The sequence below is a fragment of the Toxotes jaculatrix genome, chromosome 7 (assembly GCF_017976425.1).
Source record: "Toxotes jaculatrix isolate fToxJac2 chromosome 7, fToxJac2.pri, whole genome shotgun sequence".
NCBI lineage: Eukaryota > Metazoa > Chordata > Actinopteri > Toxotidae > Toxotes > Toxotes jaculatrix.
The window spans coordinates 19,199,424-19,211,447 of record NC_054400.1 but is presented as its reverse complement, the minus strand read 5'-3'; positions in this window follow the sequence as shown (position 1 = coordinate 19,211,447).

Sequence of the window (12,024 nt, the reverse complement as noted above, 5' to 3'; positions counted from 1 at the left end):
CGTTGTGAACTGATGCACACTACCTGACAAGCATGCAGGAACCTGTGCCACATTAAAGCCAGAAGCAGCAACATCAGGAATACTAGAAAATGTGGCTTCCTGGTGGATTAGGAAGCCAAGACGATTATAATTCCATGTACACCTGCTCACAACCTGTGTCGCATTTTATCCACTCGTCTTTTCTGACATCTTTGCTCCAATCCTTTGTGCCTCTAACAAATCAGCGATAGGAAAAAATTTATAAAATATAAAATACTGATTATAATATTGCCCCAAATTCAATGTTCCTAACCAAAAACAAAAATGTAAATCATTTGCTTTCCTGCAAGTATTTTGCAATTTCTATTTATTTATTTATTTATTTATTTTTATAAAGACTCCTCTTACTTTTCTGTTTTCCTCATCATCTCTGTTGTTTTTGGCGTCCCAGCACCATCTTACTACCCCCCTCCTCCTCCTCCTGCAGCCCCATGCACACACACACACGCACGCACGCATACACACACACACACACACACACACACACACACACACACACACCTCCCTCTTCCCACTCCCCAGGCTCTCTTTGGCTCACCTGCTCTTTATTGGCCATCTGCATGGATGCTTAATGCTAATCAATAACTCCCCTGTGTGCCAACTCTGAGGTGGAGACGTCAATGCTACCTAACAGGGCTAGTGATCAACCTGCATCACTGCTGTCTAGGATATGTACACACACACACACACACACACAGAGCTCCCTGCAGGACCCTGTCTGTGTTATTCAGGTGTATTTGTGCTTGCCGCTGTACTGGTTGCCTGCTGTGTAGGATTGCAGAGCCTGTTGTGAATGTGATGCGCAGAGAGCTGCACCGTTAGCAAACAGCAGAGACTGGTTATATGAGAGACTGTCATGTCACCAGGGAGGGCCTGTTTAGTGAGGGAGAGTGGGTGAGAAAGTGGGAGACAGCTGGGGAATAAATGCTGAAGCTGAAGATTCTCTGTTACATTTTGTCACTGAATCAGTAAAATATTGTGTGAATACGCAAGGCATTTTCATGCTTTTGTTTGTACACTTTTTTTTTGTACGTCAGTCTGTTTACAAGATTTTTCAGCACGTAATCTTTGCAACCGTTTAACGCATTTTGGTCACAACTCCATACAGCAATTAGATCTGCCACCTTTCTATTGTGCACAAAAGGACAACAAGTTCACAGTCATTGATGACACTGGTTTGACTGGTATTTAGCAGTAGCAATGACACGACTGACTAACACACATTGAATAGATCAAAAGCTTTGTCTTGTTCTGGGCTGGGTTAGGTTTAAGGATCAAAAAGGTTTCAAGTGCTTCTCTGTTGTTGACTAATTCTCGAGCTGAGCTTTGTGCTTTGTATTTGCTCATGCCAAGGTGCTAAACTTTCTTAAACAGTCACCACAGTCAGTGCATGCCAAGAGACTCCAGTGGTGACACACACTACCTGCCTGTCTGGTTTGGCTGACCTCGTTTATGGAAGGACAAGGACTTGTGCTGACAGGTTTCTGATGTTTGTGAATACCAGGTTATTGTTATGTGCGTGATGTTCTGGTTTTGCTTTCTTGGAGATGAAGCGGTCGAATGAATTACAATCTAAAACGACAAGCTGCCCAGTTATCTGCCACAGTGAGAATCTGTTGCTGTACTGGGTCTGAATGTAACGGTTACTTTAGATCCAAACTAGCATGTTCATTGTCAGGTGTGTGCCATACAAGCAGTGCGGTAATAGCACCGAACATGCCTGCTACCTAACCGCATGCCATGCGAGACACATTGACAAAGAGTCCTTGTGATACTGGCCCTGGTCAAGATGTATGGTGCTGGACTTTTTCCTTCAATGGGCTCCTCTGCGTGGCAGCCATATCGGGAAGGAGAGTACTGTGTGGTCGCCTGAGAACTTGTGTGTTTCCCAGCCAACGTGCATCTAAAGAATAACAATTTCACTAGCCATGAAGGCCATCCATGGAGCCATGGGGGCTGTGGCCAGAAAGCTCGGCCAAACACTCTCCTCTCATGCAGCTTTCTATGTACTCCTATAAATACATCTCCTATTTGTATAGAGGCGATATGCATCTTTGGGAAAATACCACAATGTTGACATAAGAGCACCCTCTACACCCCCCCCTTACTGCCCACCTCCTCCCCTCTCTCTCCAAACTCTTTCTACCCCTTGCTGAACCTTTCAGTGCCTGAGAGGGAGAGAGACAGAGAGAATGAGAAAGAGAGAGAAGGAAAGAGAAATGGAGGGAGACTGGGAGTAGAGGCCTCCACGGTCTTTAAGCCACTATGGTATCCACCAGAGCCCTCACATACACTCGGCCTCTAAAGGGCTTTTGTCCTGTAAAGAGGGGGTTTGGCTAAATTGGGGGTGCTTGTGGATTGGCGGGTGGGACTGGGCTTGGTGTAGTATATTTGGCTCCCACATCTCCATCACTAGAATGGTGAACTTTTTTTAAAGCTAGGGAACTGAGAGGTGGGGTGTACAGGGGCAAAGGGGGCTCTGTTTTTTTTTTTTTTGGTTTCGGGGGGGGGGAGGGGGGGGGGCAGTTTGGAAATCTTCCAAACAGTGCCTTTTTGCTTTCAAAGAAAGCTCCACTTGTGTAAATGTGCTCTTTGTCCCTTGCCCTATTGTTTGAATAGCATTGTGGACTTTTTGTGGGAAGCTCACAGGGGCCTGGGGGGCCTAGGGGGCCAAAGAGGGACCAAAGGAGCGGGGAGGGTGGGGGGGGGGGGGGGGGGGGGGGGGTCTCTGCCTGAATGACTCGGACCTAGGACGACAGAGCTGGGGCTGAAACCAAGGTACAATTAAGAAATGTTCATGGGCGCATGCCAACACATAAACACACATGTACACAAATACTTGCCAACACCTCAGTGCAAATGTACAATGACACATTAATTTATAGTTTATCTATTTACAGCACAAATATAAAAATGGTCACAATTATCGAGCTCTAACTTCAATCACCAATGTAAAGTTAATGAAGTGAATGCTAACAGACACCACGGCAGATCTTGTCTTTCTAAGAACTCTCCCATTGTAGTACCTTCTTTGCTGATAGCAACAATATGAAAGCAGTCAGCCTCCCTCCCCCATAAAGGGATTTCTTGATAGAGCTGAGTGTCTTGGGTCCCTCGCTGCAGCTAATTCATGACCTCCATCTGTCCTCACTCTCAAAAGATGCCAGCAGGTGGAAAAGAAGCACAAAGCATTTGCATGTTGGGGCCATGTATTATGTCTTCACAGAGTCCATGGGTCAGTTGAGTAAAATGTTTGCTCATGTTGTAAAATTATAGAGTTAAAGTATATTAAAAACACTGACTCCTGAGAACTGAATAGACCTGGGACCTGCATATGGTGTAGCAGAGGGGAATAACATACTTAGGGATAAAGTCCCTATATATACATTTGGATAATTCCAAAACTCATCAGCAAGAAAAACAAATAATGCGGCTGTAATGATACAATATTGCTGTAACAGGTGCATGTAGTTACACAGACCAGAAGCAGACTTAAATTCAAATCCAACGCGGATAATCCAGTGAGGATAAAGTAAGGCGTACTAAATCTCCCTCTTCCATGTCAGGACGGTCTAGTTTCTGTTACTCTGTCTCTTCTGTTTGTCTCAAGTAAATCCCCGTCCCAGCCGTATGGCCAAACTTTGAACGTTCCCCACTCTTCCCACAGTTGGTTAGATACTTGAGTCTCCTCTGAGCTCTCCTCCACTGTCACCACCAGATCTCCTGTGACCTCTCTTTCCTCCAAACCCCTCAGAGCAGCACACAGGCTTTCTGCTGGAAGGTGATTGAGCATGGCACCCTGCTCGAGCTCCGTCCTGCTTTGTCTGGGGACGTGTGCCTGTGTCAGGAACCACAATTAGTGGGGCGCGTCCCCTACCATTAATCACAGAACAGTCCTGGATCTCAGCACAGGCTCAGTACCCGACAACCGCGCTCGGTGACAACTCGTTCAGGAACAGCACCCTTATATGTCGGTGGCATCATCACATCGGGCACGGGTATATAAAATTCTACACGTTTTGTTTAAAAATAAAAACCAACTGTGGTGAAATGTAATCAGTTACATGATCCAGGAGTGTCTCCATAATGAGCCAGCCAGCTATTAATACTTAATACTTAAGTGCATTTATGACTCAACTGTGTTCTGTTTCTTTCTCATCTACAGGTTTTCTACTCCTGCATTTTTGAACTCTTGGACCTTTGAATCCCTCCTGTGTCCGATCAAACTCTGTACCTTAAAAACAATTTTCCCAGCATCTAAAATAGAGATAAAATTCTCAATCAATGTACCACTTTGCAGTTTCAGTTGAACTTTGCAGCCCATCTAGACAATGCTTTACAATGGAGAGCTGGAAACAATACAGGCATTTTGCAGACAGAGGACAAATATGAGCCTGAGCCCATGAGGGGACAAGGCATCCTCAATTCCCCTTTCACTCGTCGTATTCAGATCAATACTGTGGCAGGATGTTAAATATTTGTCATCAGACGATCACACATTGGTGAAACAAATCAATGGATGATAGGAGGGAGTGAGACAAGGCAGTGTGCTTGCTTACCTAGCTCCTAAGGGATAGGGAGGGAAAAGGGAAGGAAAGATGGAGGGAGATAGAGATTTGTTGCTCTCAGGGGCTGAGAGTTTTCTCTTGGGGGCTATCTGTTTTTTTTTTCTACTTCTTTTTTTCTGTAGATGGGGACAACCGTGAGGAAATGGATGAGGGGACTTGTGGGTGGGGGTGAGTGAAAGCATGTGAAGAGATCCCCCTGTGAAAATGCTATGGATAGCCAGGGAACTGGTGTCGAATTGAACTCTTTGTACTTAGCTTGACTGTCTGTTTGCCCACTGTTTCTTCTTTACCCATATTCATGAATATAACACATAACACACACACACACACACACACACACACATAATGCTCACAAACACAAACTTATGCAGTGAAGCACAAACACACCCTATCTCTGTCACACACACACACAAACACACCCTGCTCTGTATGCTCCCCTTTCTCTCACTGTCTTTATTTAAAGCATAATGAATTTTGTGCCCAGTCTCTTTCGATCTCTCCCTCTCTGTCTCTCTCTCTGTTCCCCTTGCCTTATAAAAACAGAGGAATGAAAAGCAGCCAGATGGTAGCTCAGACCTAATATAAAATCAATACACTGCCTCCAAGAGAACTGAAGGGGAAAAGAAGAAGAAGAGTTGTTGAAAAAAAGAACATTTAAACACCACGAATGCCAAAATAGAGTTCTTTGGTCTCTCCTTTTCTCTCCACCCGCTCTCTCTCTTTCTCTTATCCTCTTTCTCTCTCGCCCTGTCTCTGACACAAACATGTGCGCTGACACACACACATTGCCTAAATGTGCTTCAACCACTCTCTCCAACTTTGAGTAGACCTAGGCCGCCGAACTTCCCCACCTCCTGCCACACAATGCACCTCTAGGGAAGGCAAGGGGAGCTGCTCGTGTACATGAGTGTGTGTGTATGTGTGTTTCACTGCAAGCACACAAGAATGTCAGGACATCTCATTGGGCTGCAAATTGAGAGAGAGGAGGAGGGCAAGGTAGAGATAGCCTTTGAAGAGGGAGAGGACTGAGGGCCATTGAGAAGTCATTAGGGTAAAGATAATTGGCGCGGTGAATAAGCAAAGAGAGAAAAGGCGGAGAGTATGTGCATGTGTGTATGTGTTGGGGGGGTGGGGGGGGGTTAACAGATGCAAAAAGGTGATATGTTACAAGCTAATTTGATTGACAGCCACATGTTAGGTGGTGATATGGGTGAAAATCGATGCATGTGTGAAGTTTTGGATGTGTCCTTGTTTGTTTTTATGTTTTATATGATAGAAAGAGAGGAGGAGAGTTAGTGTGTGTGTGTGTGTGTGTGTCAGCAGCTCCACTCTCTGTGTGAGGAGCACTAAAGTCTGTCCCCTGGTGACTGTGCCTGCTTGCTGGGTGACAGATAGCCCAGGGAGAGAGGGGACACCAGGCTGTTTAGCTGATAATTAAGGGGGTTTTATCTTAATTTGAGCTGTTACTCTCTATCCTCTCCTGTGATTTATGAGTCGCTGGCCCAGCCCTGCTCCCCTGCTCTGCCCCTTAGCATCAGGAACAAGACAAAGGAACCTCTTCCCTCTGTACACATATAACACACACTCATACATTACGCACGGATAAGAAGGTGCACATTCTCACAGCGCAAACTCCGAGGCACTGACACACAAACTGATAATTACGCAATGCCCAAGGAATACATTTGTGCATTAGCTCTCAAAGGAGTGCAAAAGCTCAAAGCGAACAATATCAGCACGCCGGCTGATTGATATCTGTCTGCAGTGGTGCAGCAGCTCTCACTTATGGCCTTTATTCTCCTCAGTGAGAGTCTGTTGGTAATGAATCATATGAGAAAAGGGACTGAAGCTTTAACTTCTCGCCGGCTGGCCCAGGAGAGAGATACAGATCGGTGTAGGATTGGGTTCCAGGTGGAGTGACCGCAGGCAAGAGTTAACTCGATCTTCAGATGGGTGGGGTGCAGGGTGAAGAGGAGGCAGGGTGGAGGAGTTAGGGGGGTGGGGGTGAGGGGGTGGGTGTGCAGTAGTACAGTTAAACAATGCAAGCCACTGTTCCCAACCTATCACCCCTCGGGGTCACAGAGGAGAAGACATGCTAGTGCAACCTCATCTCCTCCAGTCGCCTCTCACATAAAGGCCGGGGATTTCTCCAACGCCCCGGCTCGGATGTTGTTTTTACCCAGATTGTGGGTAGGTCTTTTGGCCAGGCGTGTTTCAGGCTGCACGGTAATAATCCCACAGGTATTTGGCTGGAGGGAGGGACCTTCACACCTCCGTCAAAATGGTGGAGGGCAAGAAGAGTGTGGGCGTTCTTGTGGGTGTGTAAACCCAGACGTCATTCTGTCTTTCTTTTTTTGTTGAGCTGCTTTTGTCTAAACTTTTCCTGTTAGTCTACATTCAGGAGATACTTCTATCAGGCAGTATAGCTGTTAACACAGTCACAGTCTTTCTATGACTTTGCCCTGCAACTTTGCTATCTCTACAGTTGTCACAAGTTTGAAACTAGTTTGACAAAATAATAGAAAAGTAAAACATCCAACCAGAGTAATCCCTCTGTAAAGGAATTAAAAATTGTGCTGTACAACTTCACCGAAAGGCAAGAAATGACAAAAGCACACTAAACAGAGGACATGTATGTGCATGTGTATGAGACTGTGTGATGAGATTTACAATACGGATAGGTGTTCACCGCTGGAAGTTCTCCCATTGACCCTCGACCTTTGTGAGTCAGAAACCTGTTTGTGTTTCCAAAAGGGCCCCTCCTGCCTTGCTCTTATCTCTAGCCTGGCGGGGGGAGGGAGCGCTGCAGGGGAAGTAGTGGTTTCAGCCAAAGGCACAGAATCTTCTCAGGACATGAAACCTCATCTGTCCCCTCCTCCTTCATCCATCTAGGCTCTTAACTTTCACCCCTGACCCTGTCACACCCTCCTCTGTGCTCCAGCAACAACAAAAGCAGGAGATTAGGGAAATCGACAGGCTAGAGGGGATTACTGTAGCCCTTTTCATCTCGGGCTGTGCTCACAGTTGACACAGTCTGTTAGCAGTACTTCAACTTAATCTGAGTGCAGTTTACTCTTTAGTTTGTGTACTTATGTTAGCGATGGTTTGTACATATACTTAACTGTGGCAAAATCCACAGAAATAACAGACACAGTCAGTTTCATGTGATTTGAGCATGTACTCTCCATTTACACTTACAACACTTAAGCTATTTTCTCAAACAAACAATGTCCGGAGAATTAGGTCCGGACATTGTCCGGAGTTGCCCTTTCACACATGTAGAACAAAACAGGAGATTGTCCATGTCAGACACGTTCTCAAGTACTGGAAATACTCTGTTTGGTTTAGGAGAGGGGTGAGTCCAAGGTAGAGCTTGCAGAAGGTAAGACATGACGTGATGTATGCCGTGTAGACGCTTCTTCTTCACCCCCAGATTTTTGTATTCTTCCAGTTTCTCACGATAGAAACATCAACAACAGTTCTCCGGATGATGACCTGCTCAAGTCATACATGGTCTCAACTGGACATTACACAGACTATGTACCTGGGAGCTGGCAGGGTTCACTCTGTTTGATGTCCAGTCATTGATTCAGATATTTGCATTCTCATATCTCCCCTGGGTAATGACTAGAAAAGGTTAGACTTGCAGTGCATGTGTGAAATCATTATATTTTACATTGATAAACATGCACAACCACATGCAGCACACATGTGATTAGCTGGCTTAGCTGTAAGAAATGTTGGAAACGTTGACTGCTGTTAGCTTCAGAAGGTGACTCTGATGAGCCATGTGCTGTTCCTATAGAGACATCAGAACCAGACAGGAAGTGGAGAGCCCCAACAGGAAGTCTGTGGACTGATTGACAAGTGGCTACAGAGGTACACAGGTTACTGAACAACAAGAGTGCACAATTTCTCAGCCAGTTTAATAGAACATTGCATATATTTCTGCTGGGACCCACACTTCATCAAAACGTCGTGTAACTGGACACTTGGCTGTGAGAAAATTGGCAACAAGATAGTGAAAAGGTGAGTAAGTTGTGATTAAAAAAAAGTAGTTCATTTACTTTGCTGAAGCACAACATTCAATTTAGACACACCTGTGCCTCTTAATTATAGTTAAGTCCTTCTTCCATCTGCCTCTCCTTCTCAGTCTCCTGTTTCCTTTCCCTCTTTTAGCCTGTTGAAGCACCCCTGAATCGCTTTGGTTCTCAGGATCTGGCAGCAAGTCAAAACTATGTGCTCGACCCTCTAGAAGCACGTCTGCTAACCGTTAAGCCGTTTAGCTCCTAATACCAACAACAAACACTCTTTCTGTGCTGGCCCTGGGCACAGAGCACAGTGAGCTGCCTGTGAGAGAGGTCAGACAACTCTATAATCGGACTCTACCCATCTGCCCTCTGCTCTCCCACACTGAGCTGTAGGTTGGGCTCCTCGGCAGGGGACTAAGTGGGACACGGGGACACAGATGCCCATTGACACTGGACCATTCATGGAGCTTAAGCCCCAGTGTAGCCACCCAGTGATCTCACAATGAGCAAATCATTTAATGATGTGGTATTTGCCTGCTTTTGCTCATGATTTTCTTGTGTGTGTGTGTGTGTGTGTATGTGCTTACTGTATGCGTGGGAGTGAATGTGTGGATTTGTGAGAACCAGTGTTATGAACATGCATAATTGTGTGTGGAGAGGTGTGTGTATGCCTGTATATTTATGAAGTGCTAGTTCAGACATTTAATTTGCCACAGCCTAGTGAATGTGCAGAGAGGCGTCTCAGTGGATGTGCGCTGTCACCACCCTTTCCGCCCCCCACCCCTCTGCCTCCTAGCATTCCTTCTCCTCCACAAGTCTCCCACCCTCATTCTATCTGCTCTTCCTCTAGCTCCCTCCCTCAGCCCTTCCCCACTCCCCTGTTCCTGCACCCCATGCTGGGGCTAATTTTAGAGCATCTTCCCTGGATCCCAGCATCCAGCTGGAGGTGTCTTTCCACCCCTGCCTAGCTCAGGAGCATTTCTCATGGATATGCTCCATGGAGTGCACCAACTCTCCTCCGGGGCATTTAAAAGGTGGTGCTGGAGGGAAGGGAAGGTGGAGCACTGGGAAAGGTGGTGGGGGTGGAGGCAGATTAGCTCAGAGTTTCATGCTCTTTAACCATGCCAAGGCGCCATGGTAACAGGAATCTACCTCGCTGATGGGTGATTTTCTTTTTTCCTTTCCTTTGTTTTTGTTTTCCCCTCTCTACCGTTCACCCTATTCACTGGAAGACTGCTATTCTCCACACAGGAGTGTACGCTTACAGGTGATTGGCTAAGCAGAATCCCTGGTGATCTATTAGCAGTCAGCACACCAAATAGTTTGGTGAACACAGTTACAGGCAGCTTTCCGTCAGACAAACTGAAATGGGGCACACACAGCTGCTCAAGCACATCTTAAAAACACAATTTACACACCTGCATAGATGTCAGCATTGAATGTGTCCTAAGCGGGGTAGTTTTACTGGGTAAAGAGCTGCGATGTAATTTTAATCACTATGTGTGTAATTCTAGAGAGTAATTAATGTGGGAAAAGGGATCCCTGCGATTTCCCTGAAAGTACTCTTCCTAACCTGAATGTAAAACATCAGGAGCTACAATTGTCAATGAATAAAACTGACTTTTCAAAACAAAATCCTTGATAGCCTAAGACTGAACAAGAGAGGGGTCTTTGCACCTAATAGCAGTAATGGGTGACTCTGATTTCCAAAAAACAGTTTGTGCTGATGATTGAGATCCATGTGTGGAGTGTTGGAAGGGGCCAGGGGGACACTGAGGTGCCAGTTTTTACTGGAGTGCTTTGTTTTTCTTTTTCGAGATTTTGTTTGATGAAAAACAGCATTTGGCTCTGATATTTCACGTTAGATCAGCTGTAAAGTGCTAGGACATGGGCAAACATTATATTGTACAAATGGGTGATATACAAACAAAGTGATTTTGCAGTTTTGTTATTTTCAGTGAGTTTCGTTTTTTTTTCTTGTTTGATGGTACCTAACACAGAAGGGCTACACCCCTCAAAACACAGTGGTACAACTTTATGCTTTCCTCGAATTGTGTTCCTTTTGTACTATCACTGTTCTTTTGTATCACAAAAGGTAATTGAAATTGGAAGTGTTTTACCAGCAGACAACAATGATCTCTATGACCGCTGTGCTGCCTATAAAAAGCAGCAGCAGAAAGTTACAAAACAAACTGGGCAATGTCTCACTTTGTCGTCTGTCCGCCTGGATTTGCTTTCTTGTTGTTGTTGTTTTTGTCCTAGCTTTTGGGCCAAATCCTTACATGTAGGCGTTCATTCAACTGCTTTAACAAGCCTACTGGGGCATGAGCTGAGCTATCTGTGGGACATGAATCGGACCTGGCCAAGGGCACAAATCACAGAGAGAGAGGAAGAGAGACCCTGACAGCAGAGGGCTGCAGCTCAGCTTTCTCCCTCCTCCCCTTCGCTCCTTGGTGGATTTTCTGCTTTTCCTGCTCTCTGTACTGCTGTTGAGAGCTCCGACTTGGCTTGTTAAAATTAATCTCCATGCACGACAAGGGAAGAGGACAGTTGTTTCTCTTGCCTGGACCGCTCTGAGCTGAGAACTGGTGGGTCGGCCCTTGTGTATGTGTGTGTGTGCCGTTTTGGACGGAGCGGGGATGTGATTCATCATGTGGTGGTCAGGCGGACTCAACAGGCGTAACCACAGCCAGCCACACCAGGCCATCTGAGACCATGCAGCACTGAGGCATGGCTGCTCTATACACACTGCATCACTCTGAACACCCTGGGGAGGCTGCAGAGGTGGCGTGTGAAACACACACCAGGCGAAGGACTGGAGGGTGCATGAGCTCACATATGTGTGTGTTAATGTATGTGTGTGTTAACTGTATGTATGTGTTCGCGTGTGGTGTGAATGTATTTGATTTCCACCAACATGCATGCTTGTGGAAATCAGAGGTTGTGGAGGGTTAGAACACAATGTATCTGAAAAGATTCTGAGAATGGGTGGGGGGGGACATGTTGTCGTGCCTTTTTTATGTCTTTCTTTCCATGGCTTGCCTGTGGAGAAAGTTTCCGGTCGTGGCTGAGGCCTCAGGTTGCTGAGACAGAGTGGTGGTGGTGGTGGGGGTGAAGGGGGTCTGTATTTCTATCCTCTCTTCCTCTCCATTGCTCCATCCCTTTCTCCCTCTCCGTCTCTCTCTCTCCCTATGGATTGAGCTGAAGGACATGTCACCACAACAGAGCACTAGATGAGACAAGCCCACATCTCTCCCTCCCTCCTCACCCCCCCCCCCCCCCCCCCAACGCCCCCCCCCCCCACTTCCCTCTCTCACCTCCTCCCTCCACACACTCTCTCTTTTTTCTTTTTTTATTCTGTCCCTGCAAACACAAACACATAAACA